The sequence below is a fragment of the Numida meleagris genome, chromosome 14 (assembly GCF_002078875.1).
Source record: "Numida meleagris isolate 19003 breed g44 Domestic line chromosome 14, NumMel1.0, whole genome shotgun sequence".
Classification (NCBI taxonomy): Eukaryota; Metazoa; Chordata; class Aves; order Galliformes; family Numididae; genus Numida; species Numida meleagris.
This window is the reverse complement of record NC_034422.1, coordinates 10,894,869-10,915,794: the sequence shown is the minus strand read 5'-3', so window position 1 is coordinate 10,915,794 and position 20,926 is coordinate 10,894,869. Positions and strand designations below refer to the sequence as shown.

Sequence of the window (20,926 nt, the reverse complement as noted above, 5' to 3'; positions counted from 1 at the left end):
TGTAGCAATATACCTGCATTACTGAGCACCAGCTGTGCACACTGCTGAGCCTCAGACTCTTTCTTTCCTAGGCTCTTTCCTTGACACTAAAAATTGCTGATGAACCCACGAGCACATAGGCATTAAGAGGGCATGATGGTAATGCACGCAGGACTTACAGGTCTGAAGACTTGTTCCTTACCTTTCAAAGTACTTCTTGGCCATAGTTGGTGACCCATGACCTTTCTGTCCATGAGCAGGCAGAAATAATCATAGAATCATTGAATCGTTCAAGTTGGAATGGAACCTAAAAGGCCATCTGGTCCAACTCCCTTTCAATAAATGGGGACACCTACAGTTGACCAGGCTGCTCACCAGTGGCCAAGTCAGCCAAAGAGTAGCTGGGGTCTGCCTGGCTGTGAATGGCTGTGAATGGCACAGATGCTGCTGTCTATTTCTGTTTAGAGGGAAATCAGTTTTATATTCTGTAATATCATAATGTGGTCTCACAAACAGCACGCTTTGCTGAGTTGCCATACTGACTTCACCTCTGCTCCACTATACTGAGTCAGTGTAGACTTGTACCATGATCATGTATGTAGATAAGAGGGTTCTTTCTTTTCAATAGAGCCATAGCATCACCTTATGCCTCTGTTTTCTTGTAGGAGGAGGCTTTGCTGTCTAACACAATCTCTGGTTCAGAAATTCCCCAGATTCTGATTGCCTGAAATAGGGCAGTATCATGGGTAATAGTGATCTCTGCTTGTTCAGCTTCTTTGCATGTCCAGAAATGGGCAACGGAGCTGTGAAGGGTCTGGAGCACAAATCTGATGAGGAGAGGCTGAGGGAGCTGGGATGGTTCAGTCTGGAAAAGAAGAGCTCAGGGAAGACCTCATTGCTCCCTACACCTCCCTGAAAGGAGGTTGTGGCAAGATGGGGATCAGCCTCTTCTCCACGTAACGGCAATATGATGAGAGGGAATGCCTTAAGTTGCACCAGGGGAGGTTCTGGTTGGATATTAGGAAACATTTCTTTGCAGGAAGAGTGGTAATGCATTGGCACAGGCTGCCCAGGGAGATGATGGAGTCACCAGCCCTGGAGGTGTTCAAGGAAAGGGTGGATGTCGCACTGAGTGACGTGGCCTAGAGCGGTCACAGGCATGGGTTGGGGTTGGACCAGATGATCTTAGTGGTTCTTCCCAAGCTTAATGATGCTATGATTCTTGAACTTTTTCTTTGAGTGCTTGCTTAAGGAAATAAGGCCCTGGAGTGGGTGATCTTAAGTCATTTTAGTGGCTCTCTACTGGTCATCCAAAGGCCAATATGTGCAGTAAGCTCTGGCAAAAAGAGGCCTGCACAGATGAAGGCATTTCCACCTTTCATTTGTGCATCATTTTTACCTGCAGCAACTTTCTTTTGCCTAATTGGATACAAGCAGGTAAAGAGTTCAATAATTCTCTTTTTCACTCATGCCAGCAACTTGCAAATTGCAGGAAAGATTAGTCTGTGGCCAGATGTTAGCCAGGAAATAAATTTGCCCTTGAGCAAGGGGATTTCTATCCATTATGCTCAACACTGAACATGCATCAGGATGGTGCATGAAATAATATCGTTAGGTCCTTTTCTGGCAATTTTCTCAGAAAAAGTCAAGCGATGGGACGACCTAGAGCTCAAAAAACCCAAGGTGTTTTATTACAAATAACAAGACTTCAAATTTCCAGATGCACCTTGTGAAATTAGCTACCTCAGGGCCAACTGATTCAGGTCCTCATCTTCCATCTGTTGAAGAATTTCAGAGCTATAGATGCTTAAAGAAGCAGGTACGTGGGGAAGCTTCTATAGCCTCAGAAGTGTCTATAACCCAGAACATTCCCACCAGAGTTGGCCAGCAGCAGAACTTCCTGTCACCATCTTGCAGGCATAACGCTTGCTTAGAGGGAAGATGCTATTAATGTTGGATGAAGAGAGCTCTCCAAAACCATGTAACTCAGGTTATAGTGCTCTGGATTGCTCTGGGCTGGGCAGATGGACATTACAATAACTCTGAGACTACCTGCAGCTGTTCACAGACTGGGTTAAGCACCTGCTGTCCTGTAGGGATGCTGGTAAACTGAAGAACATTATGGCTGGTCCCCACTAAACATAGAATTATAGAACCATTAAGATTGGAAAAGACCTCTAAGATCATCAAGTCCAACCAGCTGCCTACCACTAATATTGCCCACTGACCGTGTCCCTCTGTGCCACATCTCCACAGTTCTTGAACTCCTCCAGGGACAGTGATCCCATCCCCTCCCTGCGCAGCCCATGCCAGTGCCCAACCACTCTTTCAGAGAAGTTTTTCCTCCATATCCTCCATATACTCTCTCCTCCCAGGAAGAGTTGCTGAAAAGCTGTACAGTGAGAGATGCTGCATCTAATGGAAAATGAGGAGAAATGGAGGACTAAGTTGGTTAAACACTGGAGCAGAGACCTAGAGAATCTGTGGGAATCTCTATCTTTGGTAATACAATATTGACTGGAGAAGATCCTGAGCAGTGCAGTGTAACTGTGGAGATGGCCCTGCCCTGCGATCAGGAAACCCAAAGGGGTCCCTTCCAACGTGAACCATCCTGTGGTTTTTATGAAAAGCAAAAAACCACGCCATGCAGCAAGACACGCTGCTGCAGCATGGGAAGCAAACATCTTGCTGCATTTTTCATAAAATCACCATCCATCTCTGAAAAACGTTCCTTTCCTGTTCACCCAACAGGGCAGAGAGAGCACCCGTGTACCTCAGTTCTCTGCATCTCCACCACAGGGTTGGATATCCTGACTCTGTTCTCATTCTCCTTTGATTGCTTAAGTCTCTGCTAATTGCAAAGATGTCTGCTTTTCAGCAGAGAATTGTGAGAAAGTCTTGCCCAAGTCTGCAAAAAAGGGCAGAGACCAAACCCTGTCGTTTTCTTTATTTGCTACCTGAGAAAGCATTGCAAATAAAAGCTTTTTGTTAAAAACCATTTTCTGTAAAAAGAATAGTTTTCAGGGAATTTTTAACACTCTTCAAATTTGTGTATTTTTAGAATTTTATCAGTCTTTTTTTATTCCAGATTGCTGCCTTGTGACAAAACATTTTTTTTGCCTCTCTGCTTCTGACTTTCATGCAGAAAATAGGATTTTTCACAATTTTGTGCAAGAATCGTGATAAGATTGATGTAAAAATAAGGTGGCAGATGTGATGAGCAGAGCAATGAGGTCTGTTTGGAAACAGAGTTAACATTTCATATTTCTTGGATGAGATGTTTTTTTGATATTTATCAGGCAATTGAGGGCAGGTGGAACCAGAGAAGTCAGAGCATCATGGGAATGCTGAATACCAACATAAAGGCTGGTAATTTTTTGGTTCCTCTGCTTGGTGGTGTGCAAAGCAGTGCAATGAGCTGTGAGCACTGCACAGTGTGGGGGATGCTGGGGGTCAGAAGGACAGCCATGGGGGCAGACTGCCTTCCCTAAAAGCAGAGCCAGCAGCAGGGAAGCATCTATGGGAATATCTCCAGATAAGTTTTAGTCAAGACTCCCTGGAAGCTCATCTGAAATGACACTCTTGGTCTGATCTGAATGTCTCCAAGTGGCTCTCAGATTGTTGCCTGTGTAGGTGACAACAGCTCCCATGTCCCACCATCAGGGTCATCCCTTGTGTTGACTTGCTGGGAGTCCTTGCAGTGTATTTACATCTTCGGTCCTTTCTCTGTGACCTACCAGTTCCCGAGTCCTCTTCCAATCCAGTTGTCCTGTATTCGCCTCAATGATGTTTCCTAAAATCAACTCCTCTGGTCAAATTGTGAGGGAAAGAACAGACCCCGGAATGGTTATGGGCAGCCTGCAAAAGGAGGGCTGAGAAGGAGCCATAAATCCAATGTCAGCACTGTCACAAGAGCAACGGTACAAGTCTTATGGGGAGCCGCTGAGGGGGCTGGGATGGTTCAGACTGGAGATGAGGAAGCTCAGAGGACACCTCATTGCTCCCTACAATGCCCTGAAAGGAGGTCGTGGAGAGGTGGTAACAGCAATAAGATGAGAGGTGATGGCCTCAAGTTGCACCAGGGGAAGCTGAGGTTGGATATTAGCAAACATTTATTCACATAGAGAGTGGTGATGCACTGGCACGGGCTGCCCAGGGAAGTGGTGGAGTCCCCATCCCTGGAGGTGTTCAAGAACCGTGGAGACGTGGCAGTGAGGGATGTGGTTAGTGGACAATACTGGTGATAGGTGGATGGTTGGACTTGATGACCTTGGAGGGCTTTTCCAGCTGTAAGGATTCTCTGATTCCTTGTAGCATGTGGCTGTCTCAAAACGCAGCCTTGATATCCCCCTTTCTAACCACACTGTCCCCACCCTTTTATACACCTAGTGCAAGGAGCTTTGTCCTGCCTTACCTGCACCAAAAGCTGAATTTAACCCAGCTGGGCTATGGTTGTGCTTTCACATGGTTCCACCCATGCTGTGATAGGATAACACTCCATGGGTTTGCATCAAGAAGACACATCCTACTGCACACCAGAACCATTCAGACAGATGATATTTGAGGATTAACAGCCATTCCACTTCTGTCTCTACTGTAATTGCTGCTAAGTCTTTGTAATAGTCTTTTAAATGAGGAGGAGATCAAATACATACAAATGCTGATGATGTATTGTAAAATAGCCAGCCCTTAGGAAACGTTAGCTTTCAGCACTGAGTGTGGGTTCAGCTGACTTGGAATAGTGCTATTTGCAAGCACTTTTGCTTATTTTTTGTGGCCTTCTTGAGGGTGAGTAGGAGAGGAGTATGAAGGCATCGACCATAATTAGGAAGCACTTCAATGCTCAGCCACAGCTCAGCCCAGTCCTGGGCTCTGCTGAGACTCTCTTGGTTGGCTCCTTAGGTCAGAAGTGCTTGTTGACCAGTTTTCTATCCAGGCCAACACAAGCTGTCTGGTTTTTGGTGTTAATTTTCAGTAATAAAGTCTCTGGTTTCTGCTCAGAGGAGAGCAGACCCCTTGGGGTGGTTTCTGTCTGGGAGTGGCACCTCAAGGCATGAGCAGAAGAAACTTATAGATAGGGCAACTGTCTTCATTGCGTTAAACATGGACAAAGCCCAACCTTTTAAAGTCCTTCAGGTGATAATGCAATGGCTGAATCACAGAACTGAGACTGTCAGGCTGGTTTTAGTCATAAGAGACAAAATATTCCAGACAGTAAAAAGAAAGGCCCTGGTTTCTCTCCTGGAACTCCTCCTACTTCTGAGTATTGAGAAGAAAAACACACACAGCAGGGACTGTAATTAGGAAGGAACATAACAAGAAAAGGAGTGAAAATTACTCTGTCAACCTCAGTTCTGTTTAGGCTGCATCTACTTTATCCAGAATGTGATTTGTCAGAAGCACTACGCTGAGCTGCAGAGTCCAATACTGATAGCAACAGCAACGCCTTCCCTGGAGCCACGCTGAAATGAGAGGTTTCAGTGTTATCAGTAATAGGGAAAGTCGCTTCCATTATGCGGGAACTGCCCTGCAATGGAGCAAGCCATCCAGCAGGAAAACCAAAAGACGCTCATTTCCATTCTTTTTTTCTGATGAAACAGTTTCTTTCCTCTTCTGTGCGCTTGGGCTCATCGAACAGGACGCTTTTCAGAAGTGTCACTCTGTCTATTTTCAAAAATGCACGCGGAGAAAATCGCTTTTCCCACCTCCTCCCCTGTCAGAAGAATGAAAAAACATTCTCGTGTTTCTGCTCAGCCTGGAGAATTTCCAGGGGAAAACTTGAGCCACAGCACCGAGTCCCCACGAAGCATCCAGCAGGATGGGTGCAGACGTTCTGTGCTGCGAGTGGCCAGCACAGTCTGGCATTTCAATGGATGTTATTCTGAGTCCACGGAACAGATGGGAATCACTGCCTTCCAGCCAGGCACACGGCCTCCTTCTCTACATTCCCCCCCTTACTTTGCAGATGTCTGATGGCTGGTAATTTCCTCTTGAGTTTTTTCAGATATTTGGGGACATTTCCTGAAAGCTGCAGCGGATAACTGAACCCTGACAGCTTTCTGATTGTACGAGCAGTTATCTAGATAGTCATCTGCATTAGGCTTGATTCTTTTTTCTTTTTTTCCTTTTTTTTTTTTTTTACAAAAATCTTCATTTCTACTGCAGCGAATCTCACTCTGTACTTTTTGTTCCTCCCTTTACCTGCACGTATATCTCACTTAATGAAGACAATTGCTGTCTTTACATCAGAGCACTGTAGCGCTGAGTTTGTTCTGTGACGCTTTGCCCGTGATTGCTTTTTGGACCCGCTGAGAATGTCTTTGTTGTTTTATGGATTATATATCCCGAGTACATTTCTCCATATTTTCATTATTGTTGCTATTGTATTCGTAGAGCAAGGCTTCTTCCTTCACCTCTCCAAGAACATCTTTACATTCCCATGGGCAGCGCTTAATGAAAGAGTTTGTAGCTTAATTTAGTGCCAGCAGTATTTGTCTTAAGGTTTTGAAGGTAGGGAGATCAAATCCAGAAGGAGTTCTATTTTTATTAAAAAATAACTCCAGTTTCTTATTCTCTGCGTGTCAAATGGATCACAACAGCACCACTTAATTATCTTCATCCACCCCTCTGCACTCTTCTTAGCATTATTTAAATTGCCCGTCTTCAAGATGCAAAACTTAATCTTCGGCAGGTGCTTGATCTTTCAGCTCTCATTTACACGAGCAGCTCTGCTGCAATCAGTGCCTCTGGAACGTGTCTGTCAGTGGGTTTCACTTTCTCTGCACCTCATCAGGAGGCGCAGGGGGAGAGCTGGGGCTTTGCACCCCCCTGCTCTGCACTGGTGATGTATGGAGTGGAGCATTTGGGTGTTGGGACTCCGAAGGGCTGTAATGCTCAGACAGGTGGGTGGATCCTTCCCGTCCCTTCAGAGGATGCACATTTCTGGGCAGCCCAAAGCCAGAGCAGAGAGTGAAGCTTCCCCCTGCACCCAGTGATGGATCACGCTGCTTCCAGGGGAGGTGATTTTTCAGCTGACTCTGTGTTTTGTCTCCTTCTGAGGTTTCACTTCTGTAGTTACAGGCTTGTACTTCCTTGCAAGGAGAATAATACATAACCACAGGTGCTTATTGACTGGGGCACTATTGAGTTACAAATAGACTTGCCTGCGCCTCGGACAGAGTAGGCGCGGGAGAGGAGAATGAATTATTGATAAGGGCTGTGGTGTAAGGAAGGAGCGTGGAGATGGCCCCTCTGACTCACACAGCAGCTCTCCTGCTGCAGCTGAAACACATCAAAGGGATGAGCAGAAACGCTGCCTCTTGCATGCAAGTGCCATTGGCGGTGGTGGGATTGCAGAGGCGGAGGAAAGTGCTGGGATTCATTAGCAGGCACGAGATCCCAGAGTCATTAAGGGAAGATGAGGTTAATCTCTGAACACGGCCTGCCAGGATCGCGCCTGCATCTCAGCACTTTTCCAGTGAAATATTCGTGAAATGCCAGGGCCAGTGATGGGAGACGAACTTTGCCTCCAAGCGCTCCCCAAGCAGCAATCATGGCTTAAAGAGGTTATTGACCTGGAGGAAGAAGAGATCCGTGAGCGATCAGGAAAATCAATGTGCCACAAATCCTTTCAGAACTACTGTCCTCTGCAGATGACTCGTGGCCCAACTCTGACACCCCAGAACGGGGAGGGCCTCTATTTCAGGTCTTCCACCTGCATACACCTGGCCAACAGCACAGCTGTACGAGGGGTTGTGCAGGAGGAAGTTTTTCACACAGAGAGTGGTGACGCACTGGAACAGGTTGCCCAGAGAGGTTGTGGATGCCCCGTCCCTGGAGGCATTCAAGGCCAGGCTGGACATGGCTCTGAGCAGCCTGGTCTACTGGTTGGTGACCCTGCACTCAGCAGGGGGGTTGAAACTCGATGATCATTATGGTCTTTTTCAACCCAGGCCATTCTATGATTCTATGATTCTCCTGCCTTGACTGCAAGGTGCATAAATTATCCATTTTTTCTCAGGGTGTCTGAGCCAGTGGGCATTCAAAATTTGGTTTTTCAGGAATATTTTGTGACCTCGTGCTTAAAAAAACATCAGTTCCCTTCCTGTTGGAGCTAGTTAGAATTTGCCCCCCTGCTGTTTTTTTTTTTCCCTATCACCTATCTTCTACTGATGGAAGTATCATATCCTCACTCTGCTAGCTCTCAAATAGCCCTCGTGTCTTCAGAAGACTTTAAAGTGAAGAGGTAGGGTTAATTCCAGCTAAATTTAAATATGTTCTGATATAAAATGTAATCTCCTATCATCAGCAGCTCTCGTAAACGCTACTTTGCTAAAATGCCCAGTTTCCAGGCTGTGCTTTGATATACAGTTTATCCATTCACTGCTCATGTTTGATTGGTAGTAAAGGCTTTTAGTAAGGATGACAGAAATGTTTTATCCACCATCATAAACATGGTTTTATTAAAAAGAAAAAAAAAAGGAAAGGGGAAGAATGAGAAAAATGCAGGTCCCCAGTCCTCTTTTCATAACTTATTGGGAAGGACTTTATAGCTGAATCAGCTGCTGAGTTGCCATCTTTTTATCTAGGAGGATGCAAATTTAAGTGTTTCTGGGCTGTAACTGCGATATGTGCAGGCCCTGGGGTACCCACGATTGCTGTCTGAAGGCTTAGTGCTGTGGGAGTGAAATAGGCAGTTTATTGCATTCATCCTGCCGGTCTGCTCCTCTTACCCCAGCACTCTTTGTAATGCACAGCATTTATCTTTTCAGACTTCTTTCTCTCTCTCTCTCTCTCTCTCTCTCAAAAAAAAAAAAAAAAAAAGTATTTCAATGTTTTGAGCTGCACTATGAATGAGCTCTTGTAGAATGTCAGTGAAGCTAAGTGAGCTCTTACAGCAAGAAGCTCTGGTCCCTTGGACTTCTATGGATACATCCAAAACCCAAGGCACAGGGGATTGCACTGATGTTGGGATCAGTCACTACTAGAGAAACCTCAAGGTTCTGCTGGGCTTTTTCTGGCACTACCTGTGTCAAGTCTTGGTGCAAACATTTCCAGAGTGGCTCTCATTTGGATTTGCTCCAGATAAGGAACTGGATATTAGGAACAATTTCTTCTCAGCAAGAGCAGTGATGCACTGGCACAGGCTGCTCAGGGAGTGGTGGGGTCACTGTCCCTGGAGGTGTTCCAGAACCATGGGGATGTAGCACTGAGGGTTTGTGAGTATGGATTGGGGTTGGATTTGGTGATCTTAGAGGTCTTTTCCAACCTTAATGATTCTGTGATTCTGTGATACTATTGGGTAGCATCCTGCATACATACAGAATTTCTCCTTACCAGATGGGATTGGACCTGTTTGTGTTTCCTTGTAAACCTTATCACTGTCCACATTGTCTGGACCTTTGCCTGCTTCCTGAAGTCTGCTCCACTCCTAGTAATGCTCTGGAGACCCCAGACAAGCCCAGAGACCTGCGTGCTATGGTGGTACTCACACAGATGTCTAGCACCACAGTGGCCATGACAACGCTTCTCCTTTACAATACAATGGCCAAACTCACCTTCCTGATCCAATCCTTCCCTGAGGTCTCTTTCTAATTGGAAGGGAGGGAGGGAGATGAGTGGTGTATGGGAACTGTTAGGCCATGGCCTGAACCAGTGATGAGCAGCTGGTGTAGGGTCACAGCCAGCCCTGGGAGCACAGGTGGAAGCAATTCACATGTGGAACTGGAAGGGGCAGACCCCTAATCTCATTTAAGGGCTGGCAGCTGCAAGGGAAGAATCTCTACTTGGAGTCTGCTTCCTTTGGAGTGTTTGGTGAGCTGTGATCCTCAGAAGGGGGTAAGTGATTCCTTCTTCGTTTAATGTATTGTGATCTCTCTGTTTCTTGGGTGACCTGAAACTTGTTTAAAACAGCAATATCTGCTGTTGCTAGTCCTTAGAAATGGTTTATTTTATGACTTCGGGTGTTGGGATTTAATCCTACTGAATGCTTTAGCACAGGCCCCCACCCATCTGCAAGTCAGCACAGTGGATCTTGATGATGTGCTGTATATTGATCCAGATCTAGCATGTATCTTGATCAGAGATAAATGCATACCACATCTGGTAGAGTGCCACCAAGCATCTGGAGATCCTGTGAGTCTCCAGAGAGGAGAAACACGCTACTCAGGAGTTGTATTTGTCAGCAAATGAAAATGGTGTTTTATATTGACATCAGTAGAATAAATAAACAAGACAATAAATCTGGAATTACTTCTGAAATGACTTGGAAGTGCTTTATATTGAGTTTTACCTATTTTTATTATTTCTGAAATGGGCTGGTTTTTACAGTATCATCATCTTTTTGATTTACTGACTTTTTTTCAAATTATTTCATCGTGTCTAATGGGGGGGGGGAAAGAGGAAAAAATAATTATCCCAGCTTTGTGTGTTTGTATGACAGTGAGGAATAGAGGTCATCTTGAGAAGCAGTGTGGGTGTTTGTATGATGAAATGCTTCAGTGGTTTTCACAGTAGAACTTCCCTGTTGTTTTTTTTGAGCATGAGAAATCAAGAACTAGGCACTGTCATTGTTACTATACCTCTGGACTCCTTGTACTCAGTAGATCTTTTGCATGGTGGGAGAAACTGTCCAGGTCTGGTGCTTATTCTTAATATATTTGGTGAGGCAGAACCAAGAGCTGATGAAATTTTGTCTGGAGATCTTGGCTTTCCATCTAAGTGTTGAAAGGCTTCTCTTTTTGTTGTTGTTTTATGCCATTTTTTTAATCATTTTGATATTTTTCTTCTTTTATAATCCCAAGGAGTCTGGAGATTTTCCTGCATGAGCTCTCAGGAATGAGTTTTCTTTGGCTCAGTGTCTGTATTCATTCGTATCTAAGAGGATTTGTGGGAAGAATTGTGACTGTTTGATATTGGCTACTTGTTATTCTCCTCAAATTTTGTGACTGAAAGTTGCAGCAAGGTGCAGCAATATGGGACCAAGGCAGTGCTGAATCCTGAGGGTTCAGAATCAAAGTGACAGTAAAATACAACAAGGCTACGTTCTCTTTGCTTTCACTTTTCACAAAGTGCCCTATGTCACCTCTCTGGGACTGGCCAGTTCAGTCTGGTTCACGCTCCCAGTACAGCAGACCCACAGGGCTGAGAGGAATGTCTTGTGTTGGCAAGACCAAGTTACATGCATGGAGGGATGGTCACCTTGAGCACATTAGAAATCTCAGCCCATAAGGATTCTTGGCACCATCTCTGGAGACACCCAACGTCAGGGGGATGGAGTTCTGAGCACCTGATCAGCTGTAGGTGTCCCTGTTCATTGCGGGGATGTTGAACAAGGTGGCCATTGAAAGTCCCTTTGAACTCCATCTATTCTATGATTCAATAGCATGAGGATTTTGAAGCTGGCCTTTCTAAATGACCTCACACCTTCAAAGCTCTATTATGAGTGATGAAGGACTAGGAGACCATGGTGCAAGATGAGCTCCCGAAGCAAAATACGTTAGGTTGCTTTCACCCATAGGCAGGACCTGGGAAGAAGGAGTTAATTCTGGGACCTGTCAGAAGACATCCTCAGCCAGAGCAAGACTCCTTCCCCTGCTTACATGCTTGCATGCAGTCATGCCTGAGAAGATTCAGGCTAAAAAAAAAAAAAAACAAAACAAAAAACCAACCACACAAAAACAATGTTCAGTGTTGAGCTGCCAGTTTGTGCTCTGTGGATTTGCCTTTAAACAACTCATTGCTTTTCCTGCCTTTCCTAAATGCTGTGGTGCTGGTCCCAGCAGAATCGTATGTGCTAATCACGTAAGGATGTAATAGTACTGGATTCCCCTTGGAGAGCTCTGTGGCTCCCATGCTTCTGTTCCCCGCCCTGGTGGGGAAATATATTAAGGAATTTAATATTATTTGGAAAGCTGATCACAGAAATATGTTTCTTATCCCCTGGGCACCGTTGCAGCCACATGCTGACATTAGCTTCCCCGTCCACAGGCCCTTGCCAAGTGCTTGCCTGTCCCACTGCTCCAGCCTATTTTAAACTCTTTCTCAGCATTATGGCTTCTTTTTTCATTTATATCTCCCTCTGATACTCCCTTTCTCCCTCAGCATCTGCAGTCATGGAAAAAGCTGAAGGAGAATGCTGATTCCCAGCGGTAGCTTCGATGCTGGAGTAGCTTCCCTGTCACCAGGCTGTCAGTGAAGAGCGTGATGGGGTCTCTGCCTCCCAGCCAGGGGTGGGAGCAGATCTCCCAGGTTATCAGCATGACACAAGAGCAGATTTGTTTTCAAGCCTCTCTATTAAAATTCCATCTCAGCACAGTGGAGCTGAATGCTTTCTATTTCAAAAGTTACCTTGTAGTTTGTGTTTGAATTGGAGAGAAAAAAAAAATGGCATTAGAGACCAAGAGCCTTTTTGGTGTTTTTGACTTTAAGGAGAAAACAGGGAATTTCCATTTCAAGGCTCTGGAAGACTAAAAGTCCCACCAAGCATCCATATTATTGACTAAAGCAGGACTCTGCAAAGTAATGCACTGCAAAGTACACACCTCTCCCTCCGCACAGGTGAGAGAACAAACAGCAGTTGACTGTTAATCACGCTGCTTAGTGCATTGCTGGAGAGTGCCCAAATGCCGTTGTGTCGATTGCTGTGTAAGAACCCATTTGGAAGAAGAATTAATAACCCCAAGAATGCAAATTCAGCTCCAACGCTATCTAACAACAGTGAGCGCCACTTCCATAGCACTGTACAAGGAATGGAGGCTGCCATGGCTTTACTGCAGGCAGAGCAAATTTCCATGCCATGCTGGAGGCTGACAGGGGATGTTTCCATCCTTTGTTTATCAAGGGTTGAGGACAGAATAGGAAGGCTGCAAAGAAACCCGCAGCCATGCGAAGGATGCATTTAGTTATTTAATGCTGGTGAAAGGCATGCTGTATCACACAGTCAGCAAATTCATCCAGCTGTTAGCATTTGCTGTGGTGGGTATGGACTTCTTGCAGGGAGGGGACCCTCACTTTTTAGCCTTGTTTCCTGAGGAATTGAGGTTTATGTGAGAGGGATGTCTGTTTGCTTCTCAGCCCCTTACTTCTTTTTCCTGATGATTGGAAAACACGAGGCAACTGAATCCCTATGACAGAAGCAGAGCTTTTGGAGACAAACAGCTCGAGAAAAGCAGAAACAGGAGACCCAGAGCAGTGAACAGAGTTAAAATTCAACTTTCACCCATCTTTGGAAGGAGTGGACTGTTTAAAACACCAAGACATGACATGCACAGTAACAAGCAGGCAAAAGAAGAAGATAGAGAGCTGAAAATACAGCCAAATAACAGGAGACCAAACGCATGTTAGGAGGAGGAGATGGAGGCGTGCGGGTAACAAATCTGCAGGAAACACATGATAAATTGTTCTAAACTGGAATGCTGTAAGAAGGAAAAACTCATTTTCCACGTGTATTTGTTTCAAGGCCAGTTTTGACCTCGAAATCAAGAAATGCATGCATTCCATTGCAGAATGAAAAAAAACAAAAAACAAAAAAAACTCCCAGATGGGGAAAAAGCCAAAACACAGATTTACATAAAGCTCTATTTTCTAGAGATATGTTTTTCAGCATAAATAAAGTGCAAGACACTCTCCTGCAGCTCAACGTGTATATACAGGCCCAGGTATTTACATTAGCACGTTTGGAAGATCTCTGGAAAAAGCAAGATTTAGGAATTTGTACCATCCTGTCTGCACCTGTCAGACTCCTCACACGATAGGCTTCTGAATGATGGAGTTCACCACCAGAACATTTCCCAGAAAATCACTTTTCAACGAGGAAAATCATAAATAAGTGAAGAAAACAAAATTAAATTCTCAGTTTTTTCTTACTGGTGATCTACAGCTGAAAAGCTCTATCTGTAACCTCAGCACGGCTTTCACTAAGGGCACAGCTGTGCAGCCAGTCCCAGCAAAGCAGAAGGGCTTGGATCTTGCTTGGAGTAGCACAATCTCACCAGCGCAAGGCCACTTAAAAATTAAGTTTTAGTTTTTTAATTTTTTTTAGTTTTTTTAATTTAGTTTTTATTTTTAAACACACAATTTTGGATATAGCATCAATTTGATCTCCCCGCTGCATTTGAGCAGCATAATCTGGGCTGAAATTAATTAATTAATGGAAGGACTAGCTTTAAGTTCTTTGCTCAGCTCTGCTTGTGGCCTTGAAAAAAAGCAAGGTATAATCAGCACTGTTCCTAATTAATGATTTCCAGACACTCCAGATCAGCAGATGAAGTTTAGGAGGTTCGCTGCTTTTGCACAGCCATCACGTGGCTGGGAAATGTGGTTGCCCTCTGCCATCGGTTCCAGGGGATACTCAACTCAAAGAGACACCTCGTCTGGTGCTAAAGCCTTGGGAAGGCCTTGGGAAGGATTTTGCAGCAGCAGTCTTAACAGCAGAGAGCATAATTCTGTGCTCAGCTTGTACAAGTGAGGTCAGCCCAAGGAAAATTACTGTGCAGGCTTTGCCAGTGCTGTTGGAATGGATAAATTGCACCTGAAGTCTGTTGGTAAATAAAGCAAGAGGTTTCCATCCACCTCAGTGGAGTGCTTAATATCCGTATCCACCCTCCAGCTATTGAGGACTTGCAAACTGGGGGACGTGGCAATGTTGCCGTGGTTCCTGTTGGAAGTTATGCTATGAAAACACTTTGAGCACTGTGGTTTTGGTCAATGAATGAAGGAAGGATCTAAGGTTATGCAAGCTGACGCATGGTATTAGGTCTGATAGGATCCTTCTCTACATTTCCAGTATCCAAACAAGACAGAGGAGGGCTATGCTGCAGTCCTTCCAGGCCAAAGCTGCTCCTGTGTGCAGGAAAATATAATAAGAGTCATTGTACCAGAGAAAAAATGAAGTAAGAGGTCTAGGTGATTGGCAACCTTTAGGAAACATGATGCTCCTGAGCTGTGTTCCTGTCTTCCCTTGTGCATCATCTTGTCCGTTGACCTTCCAGTAGGTTATGTATATGCATTATGTATTTCTTAGCTTGTCAGATAGAAACTGTCTGTTTATTATTCTGCTGAAGAGCTATAGTTCATGTTGTCTACCTTTCTGGAAAATCCTGTGCAGATGGATTCAAAACCACACGGCACAAGGACTGGAGGCTGGCCATCTCAGGTCTTGGTATTACTGCTGAGAGTCACAGAAACCACTGTGCAACCTTCCAAAGGTTGTGCTTACTGGGAACAAGTGTATAGAATTGTCAGCACTTAATTCTTGGACCTGCTAATTTAATATTGCCAAAAAATTCAGGTGAAGGCCTTATCAGCACCCAGAGATCTGTATCAGGATCTGCTGTTTACGCTAACAGTCAGACCTGGAATAAGCACACAGCAATATTATCTTTGTGAAGCTGTTTCAGTCCAACTCCCTTTATAGAAAGATAAATGTAACGGATACCAACCCTTATCTTGGGATTTCCAGTATTTCCTTTCAGGGCTTCTTGCTAAATGCAATCGGTTATTACTGGAATCCCCCAGAAGAACTCGATGGTGCAGTTCCTGTGGTTTCCCTCTCCTCTTCCAGGAGAAGGAATGGAGCAGTGCGCTGCAAGGAGTCAGCATGCCTTGGTTCCTTTACAGCTCTCTGCCATTAATGTTAGCTCAGCATCTCTGCAGAAGAGGCTTTGAAAGAGCTCTTAAGCAGCGCCAGTCAAATTAAACTCTTGGGTTCTACACCGTAGGAAGTTAGGTAATGTATGCTGAATACCGTCAGCTTGATTGATAGTGACAAAACTGAGCCAGTGGTCAAGACCATGAGCAGGAAAGGACCTTTGAGAAGAAAATAAACTACTGCCACTAGTCTAGGAAGATTAGAGAAACAAGAACAAAGAAGCAGAAGGGGACAGGCAGTGGGAGATGATGTGGAGCTGCAGAATCTATTGCAAGTTAGGAGTGAATGATCTTGAAGAGAATAAGGGAACATGTGGAGTAAGTGGGGCATGAAAATGCATGTTTCTGAGGCACAGAACAGTGGAATGAGCGGATAAATTTATTAAGTGTGGGGATCTGGTTTGCAATGCTTGTAGGACTTGCACTCAAGAAGAGACTGTGCTGGGTCAGTGTTAAGGGGTAGAATGGAGCTTTCTCGTGACAGGACTTGGATGATATGGATGAGGTGGCCCTTAACTTCTGGAATACGTGGATGGAGATATGGCAAGTTGCTGGGACCTTGCCTGTGGGAATGGAATTCATCTCACATACTTTTCCCTACAAAAGCCATCTATTTGATTTAAGATACTCATCCAAGCTGCCTTTGCTGTCATTGGAGCCACAGAGATGAAATTATCCATCCCTAGAAGCGACCGTCTAACCAGGTAACAGTATACAGCCAGCTTAGATCAGACATTAATACCAATTCATCCAATGTTTAATTCATTAGAAAACTGCAATCACAGAGGCTGCGGGGATTGAATCCAACATCAGCTTCTCTAGGGTCTTGTAGATCCATGAGCTATTGACAAGACAGACTGAAAAATATGGAATGACCTCTGGTCCTGGGAGCACTCATTGTACAAAGTGGCGATGTGGTACATACAGTGCACAGCAGTGCAATGAAGCCCCCATGAGCCCAAGGTTATTGACACATACAAGTTAAGGCAATAATAAAACAAAGACATCTGTGTTGCTTGAGATCTCAGACAGGCACAGACCAAGAGGAATTACATGGTTTAACATCAGAAAGAGTCACAGCCAAATGGGAAATGGAGTATCACAAGACCCTGGGGTGTTTGCTGCAAGGGATCCTCAGCACTGACGGAAAATGTGTGTTTATTGTTATTGAACAGTGTAATGTCAGCCATTAGCTAATGGCATGTCTGATGGGAGAGGCCTGTCCAAGAAACAAACGGGAAATAACTTACATTGTGCAAAGCTCATGTTGCACAGTGCTGGCAAGTTGAAGTTTCAATGACTTCGCTCTGAGACTTCCTGAAAACCAAAAGCTCTCATCTCTGCAGCACCTCCGTGGGGAGCCCATACATCACATTTCCCAACACAGTGGGGTCTGCTCACCTCCTTCTGCATCTCCCCAGCTTGATGATGGATCTTCTCACCCAGTGCACAGCCCTGGTGCAGATCATAGAATCATAGAATGGCTTAGGTTAGAAGAGGTTATGCCTTGTACTTGGCCTTGTTGAACCTCATTAGGTTCTTTCCAGGTCTTTTTGAGCTTGTCCAGGTCCCTCTGGATGGCATCCCTTCCTTCTATTGTGTCAACTGTATCACTCAACTTGGCGTCATCAGCAAACTTGCTAAGGGTGCACTCGATCCCATCGTGTATATCATTGATAAAGATGTTAAAGAGGATATGGCCTTTAGATGTCTCATCCTTGCCCAGAGGCATTGGGCTCACAGCTAGCACCAGGCCTGCCAAAATTCTTCCCTTTGCAAGACATTGAGCAGGCAGCACTGTTGTCACCTCAAACTCCCATTACCTGCACTGACGGCTGAGCACAGCCAATGGTACAGGTGGACAAAGTCTGTTTGGGCAATAAGCTTTCAGCTTCTGATTGAATTGCTAATAGCAGAGAATATTTCTTGATCTTTTTAGAACAAAGGAGTTAGTGAGCTTAATTGTCTCCCTGAAACAATAGAGTGATTATCCCACTGAGAGAAGAGGAAGGGAACCTAGTGGTGGATTCAGCACTTCTGAAGGCAGACTCCTGAGAGCTGCCCAGCCCAAGAGGGCTGGAGCTGGGTTTGTAACAAGGTTTTGCAGAAACATGTCACTGATTTTCCCATATTTTTTCCTCTGTGCAGTGTTTTGTTGAAATGACAGCAGGGTATAAAGGCCCCCAACCACGGGGCACTTTGGGAGTTATGCTGCTCGGTAATAATCAAAGCGCTCAGCAATTTAAAACAAAAACCCTCCAAATGAAACAGTCTTGCCTGATGTCTTTAAGGTCCCTCCCAGCCTAATCCATTCTATGACATGATGGATATGGCCCTTTGTGCATGCACAGAAATGGAACAGATTTCCAAGCTGAATTTTTTATATGAAATTTAAGTAATTTCTCTTGTGCAAAGTTTATAGGCAGACACAGTAGAAAGAAGCTTAATGTGATGAGGAAAATATCTTAAGACTATGAGGATTAAGTTAGGGGAGATTTTAGGACCGATGATTTTGTTCCCAAAATAAAAATTCAGTGCCATGGGTGTTTGTATAGACTCATCACGTTGTTCCAATTAAACCCCAATTGCTGTTCTCTCTGGCTGCTCTTGCAATCCATGGTGCTGGTCAGCACAGGTGTTTGGCAGTAAAGGATGTTAATGAATTGAAATTGTTGCTAATATTCAAATTACCTGTTTTCATTTCAGCTTCTGACAACCCCCAGGAACAAAATGAATGCCTGCTTGCCAGCTGAAGGGCAAACATCCAAAAAGGAAAAAAGTGCTCCTTTTCAGCTCCTACAAGGGTATTGCAAACAACAGAGGAAATGTAATCCCATTGCTTGTTACAGCTTTCTGGAGGAAGCAAGAGCTGTGGAGGCTGTGGAAATCTGAATGGTTTTCCATAACATGTGCTTTGCAAGGAGAAATGGGAGAGATTTGGACACTAAGACTTCTGGTTTCTCATCTATCTAAAGCATTTTCTACTGCAGATTCTAATGGGAACTAGACACATGGCTCTACCCTAACAACCAGCCTGCTCTCTGTAGGAGTGGGAGATCAGGTGAGATCTCACCTGTGGCCATTACCAATTGCTTCAAGGAGAATTCCAATGTTATAAAGCAATGACTGCAGCCAAGATGATGAGGCTGTTGATGTCAGCTGAGAAAACAAGGTCGGGGTAATTGAAACAGGAATGGTTCTGGGTTGTCCTGTGTGAGACTCCACAGAAAACAGCCTGTGGGGAAGAAGGGAGAGAAAAGGAGCTGCAGTGTGTACAGAATCCTGTGGTTGGGGATATTTTCTAGCTCACAGAAAAGGGAACAAAGTATTGCTGGGCTCAAATGATTCAATCACTGGGACAAAGTCCCCTTTGTTTTCCTCTTCTTTATCTTTGAGCCTCTCTGGATGAAGGATCCCCATCACAGCATGGGCTGTGTTGCTGTATGAAAGTGGGATGGGGATCATCCAGCACCATGTGCTCCTGGTGACAGCTGGATGGGGAAAGAAGAGGGTTGGGAAGCCAAGCAGCAGGGCTCTGGTGCCCTGGGTACTGCTTTGGCCATTGCAATGTCAGTTACCAGCCCCTGGGATTTCCAATTTTGCAGCTTTAGTCTTTTATAGAGCAGCATTTTGTTAGCAGCAGCAATGCAGACAATAATCATTCTGCAGCTGCTTCCATCTTATGTGAAGCTACAATAGCTCTGACCTAAACTTAAAAGAAATGTCACACTCCTCAGGACAGTGTGGGAAAATTGATCCTTGTGATGACAACTGAACAATCATGGAGATGCACTTTTGCTGGTTGGAAATGTCATTCTCTCTCTATTTCATGTACTCTTAGGGCAGTCCTGAACGTGCAGGCTGTTTCTTCCTTTTGCAGTGACCTCCCCAAAACCTCTTCCACCTCATTGCTTTGCCTTATTAAGAACTACAGAGCCCTTTGCTGCCCCAGGATTGTCTTCTCACCTCCAGCTGTGCAATGCCTCCAATACCTCTCAGCTGTGTTAGGTGTTAAGCCTCCGGGCTCCCATCTGCTCTTTGCTAAGCAGCCACCCTGCAACATTGCAAAGGATTGTGATGCTCTTCATTATCTGTATCATCCCTGGTTTTGTCTTCCCACGGCTGTGCTTTCAGTCATCCCACTGCCAAGATGCAGCAGAGCTGCCAGCGCAGGAATGCCAGGAGAGAAAACTTTGCTTTGCCTCTAATCCAAGCAGAGGTGTGTGTCCCAGGGAGAGGATGCTGATACACACTACAATGCCCTGCAGAGCAGCCCCATTCACACTTTAGCAGAGAAGCATTTTAATTAATTGTCAACAGTTTTTTAATATATAGATTTAGCAGCTCTGCCTGAGTAAATGCTGTTTGAGAGATTAAATTCTGTTTGGATTAATGGCCTCTGACAGCTTTTCCTCCTTTGCAAACAAAGTGGGTTTGAAGTGTAATAAAACAGAGCGTGGGATGCATTGAGCATGGAGAGCTGTTCAAGCTGGCAGCCAAGTGAAACACCACCAGGCTCCATCCAGAGAAGTCCACAGACAAACACACCTTCCAGGCACAAAGGCTTTTATCTGATGTGGCTTCAGGCTCTCCAATTCCCTCAGCCTCCCATACAGTTGCTTATGGCAACATACATCAATTGTGCTTATGGAGTTTTTGAAAGGAGGGCTCTGCAGACTGTGGGGCTGACATCTGCAGCATCTGCACGAAGCTCATACTGAACAGTATTGTTTGTTCTCTATATGTCATGGTCAAGGGGAGACTAATCCACAGCATGGTCACATCAGCAAGGTGAGATCTACTTCCCATAAGTCAAAGAAGTGATGCTGACTCCAGGATATAAAGCACTCCGGGCAGTATGTGTTTGGATCTTGTGCTTATAGTGAGCTCCTAACTCATTATGCAGCTTGTTAGGGATGTTACTTTAATTATTGGTGAAATCTTTTTACCAGGTTCTCTATTTCATAGAATCATAGACTCCTTAGAGTTGGAAGGGACCTCTGAGGGCCATCTAGTCCAACTCCCCAGCAATGAACTTTTTTGTATGCAGTCCAGCTTCCATGTTTTTGAGACTGAGAAGCAGGTGGCTTAACATCTGGGTTATTTAGAGAGGGAACTGAATAAGAAGATCTCCACAAATCTTACAGCCAACCATCCTGTCATGCCACGCTGCTGCACCAAGCCAATCTTACACAAATGGACTACAACCACAGTGCCAGGCTCTAGAGCTAAGAAAAAAGCCTCAATATTCCCCTTTCCTTTATACAAACAGTTGTCCTCTGGGCCTGCTAAGAGAATT

General features: G+C 44.8%; 1 long non-coding RNA gene across 1 annotated transcript; it reads left to right on the top strand.

Moving 5' to 3' along the window:
- LOC110406607 lies at positions 9,765–20,509 on the top strand. Its single transcript, XR_002443517.1, has 2 exons — positions 9,765–9,816; positions 18,334–20,509. It is a non-coding gene; the product is annotated as an uncharacterized LOC110406607 (long non-coding RNA).